The sequence below is a fragment of the Salvelinus alpinus genome, chromosome 17, assembly GCF_045679555.1.
Source record: "Salvelinus alpinus chromosome 17, SLU_Salpinus.1, whole genome shotgun sequence".
NCBI lineage: Eukaryota > Metazoa > Chordata > Actinopteri > Salmoniformes > Salmonidae > Salvelinus > Salvelinus alpinus.
Window position 1 is genome coordinate 46843603 of NC_092102.1, and position 15260 is coordinate 46858862.

Sequence of the window (15260 nt, forward strand, 5' to 3'; positions counted from 1 at the left end):
AGTGACTAAACTGAATGAAAAGAAGAAGAAACTACACTATGAAATAAAGATATATGACATAAAGAATGAAAGCATTGGAGCACCTTAAAATAACATTTTGGGGAAAAAAGTAAACTCAGCTTCATCGTTCATGGAATCAGATAGCACATTCATCACTAAACCAATTTATATTGCCAACTAAACTCAGCAACAAAAGAAACGTCCCTTTTACAGGACACTGTCTTTCAAAGATAATTCGTAAAATTCCAAATAACTTCACAGATCTTCATTGTAAAGGGTTTAAACACTGGTTCCCATGCTTGTTCAATGAACCATAAACTATTAATGAACATGCACCTGTGGAACGGTTGTTAAGACACTAACAGCTTACAGACGGTAGGCAATTACGGTCACAGTCATGAAAACTTAGGACACTAAAGAGGCCCTTCTACTGACTCTGAAAAACCCCAAAATAAATATGCCCAGGGTCCCTGCTCATCTGCGTGAACGTGCCATAGGCATGCTGCAAGGAGACATGAGGACTGCAAATGTGGCCAGGGCAATAAATTGCAATGTCCGTACTGTGAGACGCCTAAGACAGCACTACAGGGAGACAGGACGGACAGCTGATCATCCTCACAGTGGCAGACCACGTGTAACAACACCTGCACAGGATCGGTACATCCGAACATCACACCTGCGGGACAGGTACAGGATGGCAACAACAACTGCCCGAGTTACACCAGGAACGCACAATCCCTCCATCAGTGCTCAGACTGTCCGCAATAGGCTGAGAGAGGCTGGACTGAGGGCTTGTAGGCCTATTGTAAGGCAGGTCCTCACCAGACATCACCGGCAACAATGTAGCCTATGGGCACAAACCCACCATCGCTGGACCAGACAGGGCTGGCAAAAAGTGCTCTTCACTGACGAGTCGCAGTTTTGTCTCACCAGGAGTGATGGTCGGATTTGCGTTTATCGTCAAAGGAATGAGTTACACCGAGGCCTGTTCACTGGAGCGGGATCGATTTGGAGGTGGAGGGTCTGTCATGGTCTGGGGCAGTGTGTCACAGCATTATGGCACTGAGCTTGTCATTGCAGGCAATCTAAACACTGTGCGTTACAGGGAAGACATCCTCCTCCCTCATGTGGTACCCTTCCTGCAAGGCTCATCCTGACATTACCCTCCAGCATGACAATGCCACCAGCCATACTGCTCGTTCTGTTTGTGATTTCCTGCAAGACAGGAATGTCAGTGTTCTGCCATGGCCAGCGAAGAGCCCGGATCTCAATTCCATTGAGCACGTCTGGGACCTGTTGGATCGGAGGGTGAGGGCTAGGGCCATTCCCCCCAGAAATGTCCGGGAACTTGCAGGTGCCTTGGTGGAAGAGTGGGGTAATATCTCACAGCAAGAACTGGCAAATCTGGTGCAGTCCATGAGGAGGAGATGCACCGCAGTACTTAATGCAGCAGGTGGCCATACCAGATACTGACTGTTACTTTTGATTTTGACCACCACTTTGTTCAGGGACACATTATTCCATTTCTGTTAGTCACATGTCTGTGGAACTTGTTCAGTTCATGTCTCAGTTGTTGAATCTTGTTATGTTCATACAAATATTTACACCTTTTAATATTTACACATGTTGAACTACTGGCGCACAGCTCAGACGCCCATGCATACCCCACAAAACATGCCACAAGAGGTCTCTTCGCAGCACAAACATAGGCACAGACACACACACACACACACACACACACACACACACACACACACACACACACACACACACACACACACACACACACACACACACACACACACACACACACACACACACACACACACACACACGATAACATATGCACTATACACACACGTACACATGGGTTTTGTACTGTAGATATGTGGTAGTGGTGGAGTAGGGGCCTGAGGGCACACAGTGTGTTGTGAAATCTGTCAATGTATTATAATATTTTTAAAATTGTATAAACTGCCTTAATTTTGCTGGACCCCAGGAAGAGTAGCTGCTGCCTTGACAGCAGCTAATGGGGATGGGGATCCATAATAAATACAAAAACTGGATGAAAGACACACACACACACACACACAGACACACAGGCACCGTATGCTGGCTGACTGACTTTGAAGCTGTAATGCTGTAATGACGGCGAGATAATACTGTTCTGGTGTGAGGGCTTAGAGAATATAATACTGTTCTGGGGTCAGGGCTTAGAGAATATAATACTGTTCTGGGGTCAGGGCTTAGAGAATATACTACTGTTCTGGGGTCAGGGCTTAGAGAATATAATACTGTTCTGGGGTCAGGGCTTAGAGAATATAATACTGTTCTGGGGTCAGGGCTTAGAGAATATAATACTGTTCTGGGGTCAGGGCTTAGAGAATATAATACTGTTCTGGGGTCAGGGCTTAGAGAATATACTACTGTTCTGGGGTCAGGGCTTAGAGAATATAATACTGTTCTGGGGTCAGGGCTTAGAGAATATAATACTGTTCTGGGGTCAGGGCTTAGAGAAGATACTACTGTTCTGGGGTCAGGGCTTAGAGAATATAATACTGTTCTGGGGTCAGGGCTTAGAGAAGATACTACTGTTCTGGGGTCAGGGCTTAGAGAAGATACTACTGTTCTGGGGTCAGGGCTTAGAGAATATAATACTGTTCTGGGGTCAGGGCTTAGAGAAGATAATACTGTTCTGGGGTCAGGGCTTAGATAAGATAATACTGATCTGGGGTCAGGGCTTAGAGAATATAATACTGATCTGGGGTCAGGGCTTAGAGAATATAATACTGATCTGGTGTCAGGGCTTAGAGAAGATAATACTGATCTGGGGTCAGGGCTTAGAGAAGATAAAGAGTGTGGTGGAGATGAGGTGAGTGAGTGAATACAACCCATATACTATATACACTGCTCAAAAAAATAAAGGGAACACTTAAACAACACAATGTAACTCCAAGTCAATCACACTTCTGTGAAATCAAACTGTCCACTTAGGAAGCAACACTGATTGACAATAAATTTCACATGCTGTTGTGCAAATGGAATAGACAAAAGGTGGAAATTATAGGCAATTAGCAAGACACCCCCAATAAAGGAGTGATTCTGCAGGTGGTGACCACAGACCACTTCTCAGTTCCTATGCTTCCTGGCTGATGTTTTGGTCACTTTTCAATGCTGGCGGTGCTCTCACTCTAGTGGTAGCATGAGACGGAGTCTACAACCCACAGAAGTGGCTCAGGTAGTGCAGCTCATCCAGGATGGCACATCAATGCGAGCTGTGGCAAGAAGGTTTGCTGTGTCTGTCAGCGTAGTGTCCAGAGCATGGAGGCGCTACCAGGAGACAGGCCAGTACATCAGGAGACGTGGAGGAGGCCGTAGGAGGGCAACAACCCAGCAGCAGGACCGCTACCTCCGCCTTTGAGCAGGAGGAGCACTGCCAGAGCACTGCCATGGAGTTACATTGTGTTGTTTAAGTGTTCCCTTTATTTTTTTGAGCAGTGTATATACATATACAGTGGGGAGAACAAGTATTTGATACACTGCCGATTTTGCAGGTTTTCCTACTTACAAAGCATGTAGAGGTCTGTAATTTTTATCATAGGTACACTTCAACTGTGAGAGAAGGAATCTAAAACAAAAATCCAGAAAATCACATTGTATGATTTTTAAGTAATTAATTTGCATTTTATTGCATGACATAAGTATTTGATACATCAGAAAAGCAGAACTGAATATTTGGTACAGAAACCTTAGTTTGCAATTACAGAGATCATACGTTTCCTGTAGTTCTTGACCAGGTTTGCACACACTGCAGCAGGGATTTTGGCCCACTCCTCCATACAGACCTTCTCCAGATCCTTCAGGTTTCGGGGCTGTCGCTGGGCAATACGGACTTTCGGCTCCCTCCAAAGATTTTCTATTGGGTTCAGGTCTGGAGACTGGCTAGGCCACTCCAGGACCTTGAGATGCTTCTTACGGAGCCACTCCTTAGTTGCCCTGGCTGTGTGTTTCGGGTCGTTGTCATGCTGGAAGACCCAGCCACGACCCATCTTCAATGCTCTTACTGAGGGAAGGAGGTTGTTGGTCAAGATCTCGCGATACATGGCCCCGTCCATCCTCCCCTCAATACGGTGCAGTCGTCCTGTCCCCTTTGCAGAAAAGCATCCCCAAAGAATGATGTTTCCACCTCCATGCTTCACGGTTGGGATGGTGTTCTTGGGGTTGTACTCATCCTTCTATTCCTCCAAACACGGCGAGTGGAGTTTAGAGCAAAAAGCTCTATTTTTGTCTCATCAGACCACATGACCTTCTCCCATTCCTCCTCTGGATCATCCAGATGGTCATTGGCAAACTTCAGACGGGCCTGGACATGCGCTGGCTTGAGCAGGGGGACCTTGCGTGCGCTGCAGGATTTTAATCCATGACGGCGTAGTGTGTTACTAATGGTTTTCTTTGAGACTGTGGTCCCAGCTCTCTTCAGGTCATTGACCAGGTCCTGCCGTGTAGTTCTGGGCTGATCCCTCACATTCCTCATGATCATTGATGCCCCACGAGGTGAGATCTTGCATGGAGCCCCAGACCGAGGGTGATTGACCGTCATCTTGAACTTCTTCCATTTTCTAATAATTGTGCCAACAGTTGTTGCCTTCTCACCAAGCTGCTTGGCTATTGTCCTGTAGCCCATCCCAGCCTTGTACAGGTCTACAATTTATCCCTGATGTCCTTACACAGCTCTCTGGTCTTGGCCATTGTGGAGAGGTTGGAGTCTGTTTGATTGAGTGTGTGGACAGGTGTCTTTTATACAGGTAACGAGTTCAAACAGGTGCAGTTAATACAGGTAATGAGTGGAGAACAGGAGGGCTTCTTAAAGAAAAACTAACAGGTCTGTGAGAGCCGGAATTCTTACTGGTTGGTAGGTGATCAAATACTTATGTCATGCAATAAAATGCAAATTAATTACTTAAAAATCATACAATGTGATTTTCTGGATTTTTGTTTTAGATTCCGTCTCTCACAGTTGAAGTGTACCTATGATAAAAATGACAGACCTCTACATGCTTTGTAAGTAGGAAAACCTGCAAAATCGGCAGTGTATCAAATACTTGTTCTCCCCACTGTATGTTTATTTATTTTCCCTTTTGTACTTTAACTATTTGCACATCGTTACAACACATATAGCCATAATTTGACATTTTTTAAATTGTTTATTTCACTTTTGTTTACTATCTCTTTCACTTGCTTTAGCAATGTAAATATATGTTTCCCATGCCAATAAAGCCCTTTCAATTAGAGCGAGAGAGAGAGAGAGAGGGAGAGAGAAAAATAATCTCTAGACACCAAAGAGTTTTAATAAGACACCAGTGTCTGCCTATCTTTTTCTGATGGCTAAGTCCATCCCAAGGCCTGCTACACCCACTGCTGATCCCTGTATCCCAAATACCACCCTATTTCCTATGTAGTGCCCTACTTTTGACCAGGGCCAATGGTGCAATTTGGAAAGCATACAGAGCCTTTGGCAATCAAACACACAGACCTTATTATATTCATCATTAATATCACTGCAACTGGATTAAACACAAATAATAAATAATGCTAGCTACAACTTCAAGATTGTTAGTGTCAAATCAAATCAAAGTTGATTTGTCACGTGCGCAGAATACAACAGGTGTAGTGGACCTTACAGTGAAATGCTTACTTACAGGCTCTAACCAATAGTGTGAAAAAAGGTGTGTGTGTGTGTGTAGGTAAGTAAAGAAATAAAACAACAGTAAAAATACATTTGAAAATAAGAGTAGCAAGGCTATATACAGACACCGGTTAGTCAGGCTTATTGACGTAGTATGTACATTTAGGTATGGTTAAAGTGACTATGCATATGATGAACAGAGAGTAGCAGTACTGATAGAACTAGGCACTAGCCCCATGTTAAACACCTCATCATACTGATCGAACTAGGCAGCTAGCCCCATGTAAAACACCTCATCATACTGAGAGAACTAGACAGCTAGCACCATGTAAAACACCTCATCATACTGATAGAACTAGGCACTAGCCCCATGTTGAAACACCTCATCATACTGATAGAACTAGGCACTAGCCCCATGTTAAACACCTCCTCATACTGATAGGACTAGGCACTAGCCCCATGTTAAACACCTCCTCATACTGAGAGAACTAGACAGCTAGCACCATGTAAAACACCTCATCATACTGATAGGACTAGGCACTAGCCCCGTGTTAAACACCTCATCATATTGATAGAACTAGGCACTAGCCCCATGTTAAACACCTCCTCATACTGATAGGACTAGGCACTAGCCCCGTGTTAAACACCTCATCATATTGATAGAACTAGACAGCTAGCACCATGTAAAACACCTCATCATACTGATAGGACTAGGCACTAGCCCCGTGTTAAACACCTCATCATATTGATAGAACTAGACAGCTAGCACCATGTAAAACACCTCATCATACTGATAGGACTAGGCACTAGCCCCATGTTAAACACCTCCTCATACTGATAGGACTAGGCACTAGCCCCGTGTTAAACACCTCATCATACTGATAGAACTAGACAGCTAGCCCCATGTTGAAACACCTCCTCATACTGATAGAACTAGGCACTAGCCTCATGTTAAAACACCTCATCATACTGATAGGACTAGGCACTAGCCCCATGTTAAACACCTCATCATACTGATAGAACTAGGCACTAGCCCCATGTTAAAACACCTCATCATACTGATAAGACTAGGCACTTGCCCCATGTTAAAACACCTCATCATACTGATAGGACTAGGCACTTGCCCCATGTTAAAACACCTCATCATACTGATAGGACTAGGCACTAGCCCCATGTTAAACACATCATCATATTGATAGAACTAAATCAAATCAAATAATTTTATTTGGTCACATACACATGTTTAGCAGAAGTTAAAGCGGGTGTAGCGAAATGCTTGTGTTTCTAGCTCAAACAGTGCAGTAATATCTAACAATTCACAACAATACACACAATACACACAATACACACAACCTAAAAGATTAATAATGGAATGAAGGAACATTTCTTGGGCTAATAATATAAGAAATTACAAACGAAAACCAAAATACTGCAAAGTTGCTTTGGAGCTAGAAGCAGAGCTGCCCTATCTGTCAGCGCCATATTAACTAGGCACTAGCCCCATGTTAAACACCTCATCATACTGATAGAACTAGGGACTAGCCCCATGTTGAAACACCTCATCATACTGATAGGACTAGGCACTAGCCCCATGTTAAAACACCTCATCATACTGATAGAACTAGGCACTAGCCCCATGTTAAAACACCTCATCATACTGATAGAACTAGGCACTAGACCCATGTTAAAACACCTCATCATACTGATAGAACTAGGCACTAGCCCCATGTTAAAACACCTCATCATACTGATAGGACTAGGCACTAGCCCCATGTTAAAACACCTCATCATACTGATAGAACTAGGCACTAGCCCCATGTTAAACACCTCATCATACTGATAGAACTAGGCACTAGACCCATGTTAAAACACCTCATCATACTGATAGGACTAGGCACTAGCCCCATGTTAAAACACCTCATCATACTGATAGAACTAGGCACTAGACCCATGTTAAAACACCTCATCATACTGATAGGACTAGGCACTAGCCCCATGTTAAAACACCTCATCATACTGATAGAACTAGGCACTAGACCCATGTTAAAACACCTCATCATATTGATAGAACTAGGCACTAGCCCCATGTTAAACACCTCATCATACTGATAGAACTAGGCACTAGCCCCATGTTAAAACACCTCATCATATTGATAGAACTAGGCACTAGACCCATATTAAAACACTTCAAACACTTGGGTTGTGCCGTGGCGGAGATCTTTGTGGGCTATACTCAGCCTTGTCTCAGGATGGTAAGTTGGTGGTTGAAGATATCCCTCTAGTGGTGTGGGGGCAGTACTTTGGCAAAGTGGGTGGGGTTATATCCTGCCTGTTTGGCCCTGTCCGGGGGTATCATCGGATGGGGCCACAGTGTCTCCTGACCCCTCCTGTCTGTCTCACCCTCCAGTATTTATGCTGCAGCAATTTATGTGTCGGGGGGCTAGGGTCAGTCTGTTATATCTGGAGTATTTCTCCTGTCTTATCCGGTGTCCTGTGTGAATTTAAGTATGCTCTCTCTAATTCTTTCTTTCTTTCTTTCTTTCTTTCTTTCTTTCTTTCTTTCTTTCTTTCTTTCTCTCTCTCTCTCGGAGGACCTGAGCCCTAGGACCATGCCTCAGGACTACCTGGCATGATGACTCCTTGCTGTCCCCAGTCCACCTGGCCGTGCTGCTGCTCCAGTTTCAACTGTTCTGCCTGCGGCTATGGAACCCTGACCTGTTCACCGGACGTGCTACCTGTCCCAGACCTGCTGTTTTCAACTCTCTAGACAGCAGGAGCGGTAGAGATATTCTCAATGATCGGCTATGAAAAGCCAGCTGACATTTACTCCTGAGGTGCTGACTTGTTGCACCCTCGACAACTACTGTGATTATTATTATTTGACCATGCTGGTCATTTATGAACATTTGAACATCTTGGCCATGTTCTGTTATAATCTCCACCCGGCACAGCCAGAAGAGGACTGGCCACCCCTCATAGCCTGGTTCCTCTCTAGGTTTCTTCCTAGGTTTTGGCCTTTCTAGGGAGTTTTCCCTAGCCACCGTGCTTCTACACCTGCATTGCTTGCTGTTTGGGGTTTTAGGCTGGGTTTCTGTACAGCACTTTGAGATATCAGCTGATGTAAGAAGAAGGGCTATATAAATACATTTGATTTGATTTGATTCATCATGCTGATAGGGGATAGCTGACTGAGCTGAATGTCAAGTGGAGTATCAATCTGCTCCCTATCCAGAAGCTATTGACAATGCATCCGATGGGACCTCCACTGTGCCCCACACAAAGGGAATCAGGGATTCTGAGGAAGTGTCCCAATTGGAACAGTTTTGTCTGTTTTGGTCAAAAGTAGTGCACTATGTGTATGGTGCAATTTGGGATCTAGTCAATGTCTGGGACTCTATTCTGTTCAAAGGGACTCTGATGAGGGTACTAAGAGCTACTTAGCCTATGGCTTTGGTACTCTATCTAAAGCCTAACAGACCAGTGGCGGTTTTCTGTTTTCTGTGTAAATCTGGAGTAGGATGAAGGTAGTAATGTGAGCTTATTGTTTGGATGGGCAACTGTTGTTACGGTAAGGAGATCAATGACCCTATTCCCTATATAGTGCACTACTTTTGACCAGGGCCCTTTGCACCATATAGGGAATAGGGTACTATTTGGAACTCAGGCAATGCTCCTTCTCTGTGTCCCAGTGGCTGCACCAGGGAAAAACACAGAGAGAAGCTCATCCTCCAACCACTAATGAAACATGTGACCTTTACCTTTTACACCGTGAGCTGCACTGAGCCAGATGGCATTAGCTGGAGAGGAGCCAGGAAGAGGTGGACTGGAGAATTAGAACCAGATTCAGAGAGACCAGGAAGAGGTGGACTGGAGAATTAGAACCAGATTCAGAGAGACCAGGAAGAGGTGGACTGGAGAATTAGAACCAGATTCAGAGAGACCAGGAAGAGGTGGACTGGAGAATTAGAACCAGATTCAGAGAGACCAGGAAGAGGTGGACTGGAGAATTAGAACCAGATTCAGAGAGACCAGGAAGAGGTGGACTGGAGAATTAGAACCAGATTCAGAGAGACCAGGAAGAGGAGGACTGGAGAATTAGAACCAGAATCAGAGAGACCAGGAAGAGGTGGACTGGAGAATTAGAACCAGATTCAGAGAGACCAGGAAGAGGTGGACTGGAGAATTAGAACCAGATTCAGAGAGACCAGGAAGAGGTGGACTGGAGAATTAGAACCAGATTCAGAGAGACCAGGAAGAGGTGGACTGGAGAATTAGAACCAGATTCAGAGAGACCAGGAAGAGGTGGACTGGAGAATTAGAACCAGATTCAGAGAGACCAGGAAGAGGTGGACTGGAGAATTAGAACCAGATTCAGAGAGACCAGGAAGAGGTGGACTGGAGAATTAGAACCAGATTCAGAGAGACCCGGAAGTAACAGGTATAGTGTATGGTTCTATGGATGTATTAGGAAAACGATCATAATGGATTGTCTAATATGAATATAATTTGCGCTATACTGTAACTCTGTAGTTGACTTTCTATTCATATCTGTATGGATCACTATTGAGAACAACAGATGGTCACAGCGTCACAGGAATACTGTATCCAGTGTACTGTATATTATCTTCCATTCATTACGTGCCATCTTTGGTATTCAACCGTTTTCCTTCTGCCTTCCCAATCCCAGCTCCACAAATCTAGAAGGTTTCACGTCTGCACCGTATAGATTATGTACAATATTTTCCATGTTTACTATGCTATATAAATGTTGAGATGCTGACAAATGTGCTCCGATTGGCAGGAGGAGGTGTACTGGAGAGATGAAACCAGAGAGGTGTCAGGGAAACTGTATAGATTCTGGTCTTTTCCACATTCCACAGGATTCAATGTTCATCAAGGAAATGACAAACAGAAGCTTGCTTACATCTTCCTTCTGCCTATCCAACTCCATCTAGACGGCACCATGCTGAGACATCACAATGTTGTCAGAGCAATGTTTAATGTGGTGCCAGTAGAAGCCTCTGAGAGGTCTCTCTCTGTGTTGTCTCCATACAGGAAGAATGACTGGGCTGGCTATACCAAGCTGGGCTACTGGGAAAGGATTGTGTCTTTCTCTGTTGTCTCAATATATAGGATGATAAAAAAAATATATATATATATTTAACTAGACATAAAACATTCTTATTTACAATGACAGCCTAGGAACAGGGGAAGAACTACAGATTTTCACCTTGTCAACTCTGGGATTTGATCTAGAAAACATTTGGTTACTGGCCCAACACTCTAACCACTACGCTACCTGCCACCCAGAATGACTGGGCTGGCTTCACCAAGCTGGAGTACTGGGACAAGATTGTGTCCTTCTCTGTTGTCTCCATATAGGAAGAATGACTGGGCTGGCTTCACCAAGCTGGGGACTGGGACTGCATACACAGCCTCTGCATGATAAATAACTGAGGGATGAGGCAGAGACAGGACTAACAATCAGCCAGGAGCTCAGTGCATAAGTCCCAAATGGGCCCTATATGCCCTGGTCAAAAGTAGTGCACTAAATAGGGTGCCATTTGGGATGAAGACACAGAGGGTTGTGAACCTGCTGGTGCTGAGGCTGCAGTGACAGACAGATCCACAGCTCTGTAGTGTAGCAGACCTTGGTTCAAATAGTATTCGTTTTCTTTCAGGTATATTACATACATCTACAGATATTTTTTGGAAAGAAAGACCCAGGTTTGTTTCTGAATGTGGGCGGGATGGTGGAACCCCCTTCTCGTACAGTGGGTATGATAAATATTCACCCCTCTTGGATTTCTTCCCATTTTATAGTGTTACAAAGTGGGATTACAATAGATATTATTGTGTTTTTTTGTAAATGATCTACACAAAATACTTGTGTAGATTGTAGATATAACTTTTTTTTTTAAAGCACTAATATACCTTGATTAGATAAGTATTCACCAACCTGAGTCAATTCATTTTAGAAACACCATTAGCTGCGATTACAGCTGTGAGTCTTCTTGGGTAAGTCTAAGAGGTTTGCACCCCTGGATTGTGCAATATTTGCCCATTATTCTTTTAAACATTTCTTCAAGCTTTGTCATTGTGTTGGGAATCATGGCTAGACAGCAATTTCTAAGTCGTGCCATAGATTTTCACGCAGATTTAAGTCAAATCTGAAACTAGGACATTCAGGAACATTCACTGTCTTCTTGGTAAGCGACTGCAATGTAGATTTGGCCTTGTGTTGTAGGTTATTGTCCTGCTGAAAGATTAATTCCTCTCCCAGTGTCTGGTGTATAGCAAACTGAAGCAGTTTTTCCTCTAGGATTTTGACTGTGCTTAGCTCCATTTCTTTTTATCCTGAAAAACATAACGTTATAACTACTGTTCCCTGAAGGAGGGAAACAAGGTACAACATACTATGAGGAGTCGCACTCTCGCAACTTCTGTTGAAGGATCTACAATCACGCCTGACAAGGCCAATGAAATCTGCACTTCGCTGGAAGCCCCGCCTTCCACAGGTGATAAAAGTGAGGCCCGGACTCATTCCTTCCATTTATTAATACCGCTCTTGACCAACGGCAGACATGTGTTCTTCCTCGTTTCCCTCCTTCAGGGAACAGTAGTTATAGTCATACTGTTAGGTTCCCTTTCAGTCAGTCAACTTCGGAACAACATACGATGGGGAAATATAACCACTGCTCTTGCCTGAGACCCCAACAGATATACTCACCACAGCACAAATATCTCCCATAGTCAACCCTTTAAACAATGCCCCAAGATGCTGCCTATCTTAAATAAGAATATTTTATTTACTGACTTGTCTAGTTAAATATATATATATATTTTTTAATCATCCTATATATTGAGACAACAGAGAAAGACACAATCCTTTCCCAGTAGCCCAGCTTGGTATAGCCAGCCCAGTCATTCATCCTGTATGGAGACAACACAGAGAGAGACCTCTCAGAGGCTTCTACTGGCACCACATTAAACATTGCTCTGACAACATTGTGATGTCTCAGCATGGTGCCGTCTAGATGGAGTTGGATAGGCAGAAGGAAGATGTAAGCAAGCTCAGGCAGACTTGTAAGTAAGCATTTCACTGTAAGGTTGTTGTATTCAGCGCATGTGACAAATATAATTTGATTTGATTTAACCTGTATCATTAGACACCTCATAGGGACTAGTGAGCTACAGGCAGGAATCAGCAATGAATCCCACTACTGAGCCATCTATGGGGGAGGGGCGTCCCCTTGTGGACAGTGACTCAATTTATCACTCACCCTGGGGAGATTGATTTTCCCCTTAAGCCCTGTAAACACCGTGTAAGGCGGGACAACAGAGGGGACAGCATTAAACATGGACAAGCTTCCAATATTCGTTGTGCTTCCATGAGACTGTATAGACTGCATGAAGCCCAACCCCTTTACCTACACAGGGGCTCTGGCAATGGCTGACGTAATACCACGTTTGCCAAACGTGAGGGCACCGTTGTCACGGTAATGTTTTTGCGGAGGGGCGCACAGGTCACTCAGAACCGTGCCAAGGCCCCTCGCTCCAGGGGTTACACCAGCCAAGTGCTCGGGGGGCTGCTTCTTCATCGGAGGTGCAAGCAAACCCTGTTTCCTTCACTCCCTCCAACTCCAGGAAGTGAACATAGGAGTGGGGTTGCCATAATGCAGGGGCAAAGCTAGTAAGTTTCACTTGCTAGAGGTTAAGCATGTCAGCTGACATTGGCCAGGAGGCTCTTTAGCTTAAGGTAGGTGAGCTATCCTTTTCGACTGCAGCACGGTCCGTTTAGCGGCTACGAATACTAAACAAGAGAAGTGGGACCGGAACCCTTGATCAACAAGTCTGTTAAGAAAGGCAAGCGGTACTTGACAGAGGCAGATGGCGGTGGCGGTGGCGGTGGCGGTGGCGGTGGTACCTACCAAACGTGCAAGAGTAGTAGCCTCCAATAGAGGGCACTGGAGCCGAGTTGGGCAAGGGGGGGCCAACGCATACCCCACCCCCAAACAGAAAAGACATTTGATCCGACCACCCAATCCATCTCTGCTTCCTGCACCAGCCTCCGGGAAAGGAAAGTCACCAGTGGTAATTCCAAGCATAGTGGAAGGAGAATTCAAAAAAAGAATCATGTCAACGCCTATTTATTTCCCACAGAGTTAGTCCATGTAACTTATTATGTGATGGGGGTTAATAAAACTTATGCAACAACTATCTTTGTAAAAAATAATATAAAGAATTGTCTTTTCTTTTTGACATTATAGAGTATTTTGTATAGATCAATAAAAAACATATTTTTAATCACAATTAAATCTATTTCAATCCCACTTTGTAACAAATCCAAAGGGGGTGAATACTTCTGTAACCCAATGTAGCTCTGCATGTCCATTATCATCATCACTATCGCCATATCTCACATGAGATGATCATCAGCTCTTGTGCCACAAGGTAGAAGGTTATACTGTAGGTAATAGGTATGAACTAGAATTGAGATTATGTTATTGATTGATATGTATCATATTTTACCTTTAAATTATTGTACCGATTCAGGTACTCCTTACAGCTACAAATACAAAATGGTCGCCATGTGTGTGTGTGCGGGGGGGAGACACAACACAGTTTCAGATTATATAACAGATATGAACAGCAGCAGATACACTCATGGTTTGTATGTCTTAATCTATCCACCCATGCATACTCTCTGTGAAACATATTAATTTTCAATTCATTCAAGTCAATGTTGGAGCTTCGAAACTTGGCTGCTCTACTGAAACACCAGAACATACCTTATTCTACCAGCACGCCTCCTTCTGGCCAAGTGTTGCAATTACAAGCTAATGGGGAAACACCAGAACATATTCACTTTAGTATGACTCTACTGCCACCTTCTGACCAAGTTTTGTAATTACAAGCTATTGGGAGACGTTTTCCATCAGCGCTGGAAAATACGGTATTTGACTGACTAACTTTGTACAGGAGCCATAAATAGCAATTCAATGTCAACATTAACACTTTAAAAAATGTTTTAACATACAGTACCAGTCAAAAGTTTGGACACACCTACTCATTTAAGGGTTTTTCTTTATTTTTACTATTTTCTACATTGTAGAATAATAGTGCATACATCAAAACTATTAAATAACATATATGGAATCATGTAGTAACCAAAAAAAGATTTCAACAAATCAACATTTATTTTAGATTCTTCAAAGTTGCATTGATCACAGCTTTGCACACTCTTGGCAGGTTTTTATGTGCTTAGGGTCGTTGTCCTTTTGGAAGGTGAACCTTCACCCCATTGTGAGGTCCTGAGTGCTCTGGAGCAGGTTTTCATCAAGGATCTCTCTGTACTTTACTCCGTTCATCTTTCCCTCGCTCATGACTAGTCTCTCAGTCCCTGCCGCTGAAAAACTGTTGTACTTGTGGGTAGATCATTTACAGATTATTTGATAGTTCACTCAAGAGCTTAGACATACCAGATCATCAAGGACAACAACCACCTGAGCCACTGCCTGTTCACCCCGCTACCATCCAGAAGGCGAGGTCGGTACAGGTGCATCAAAGCTGG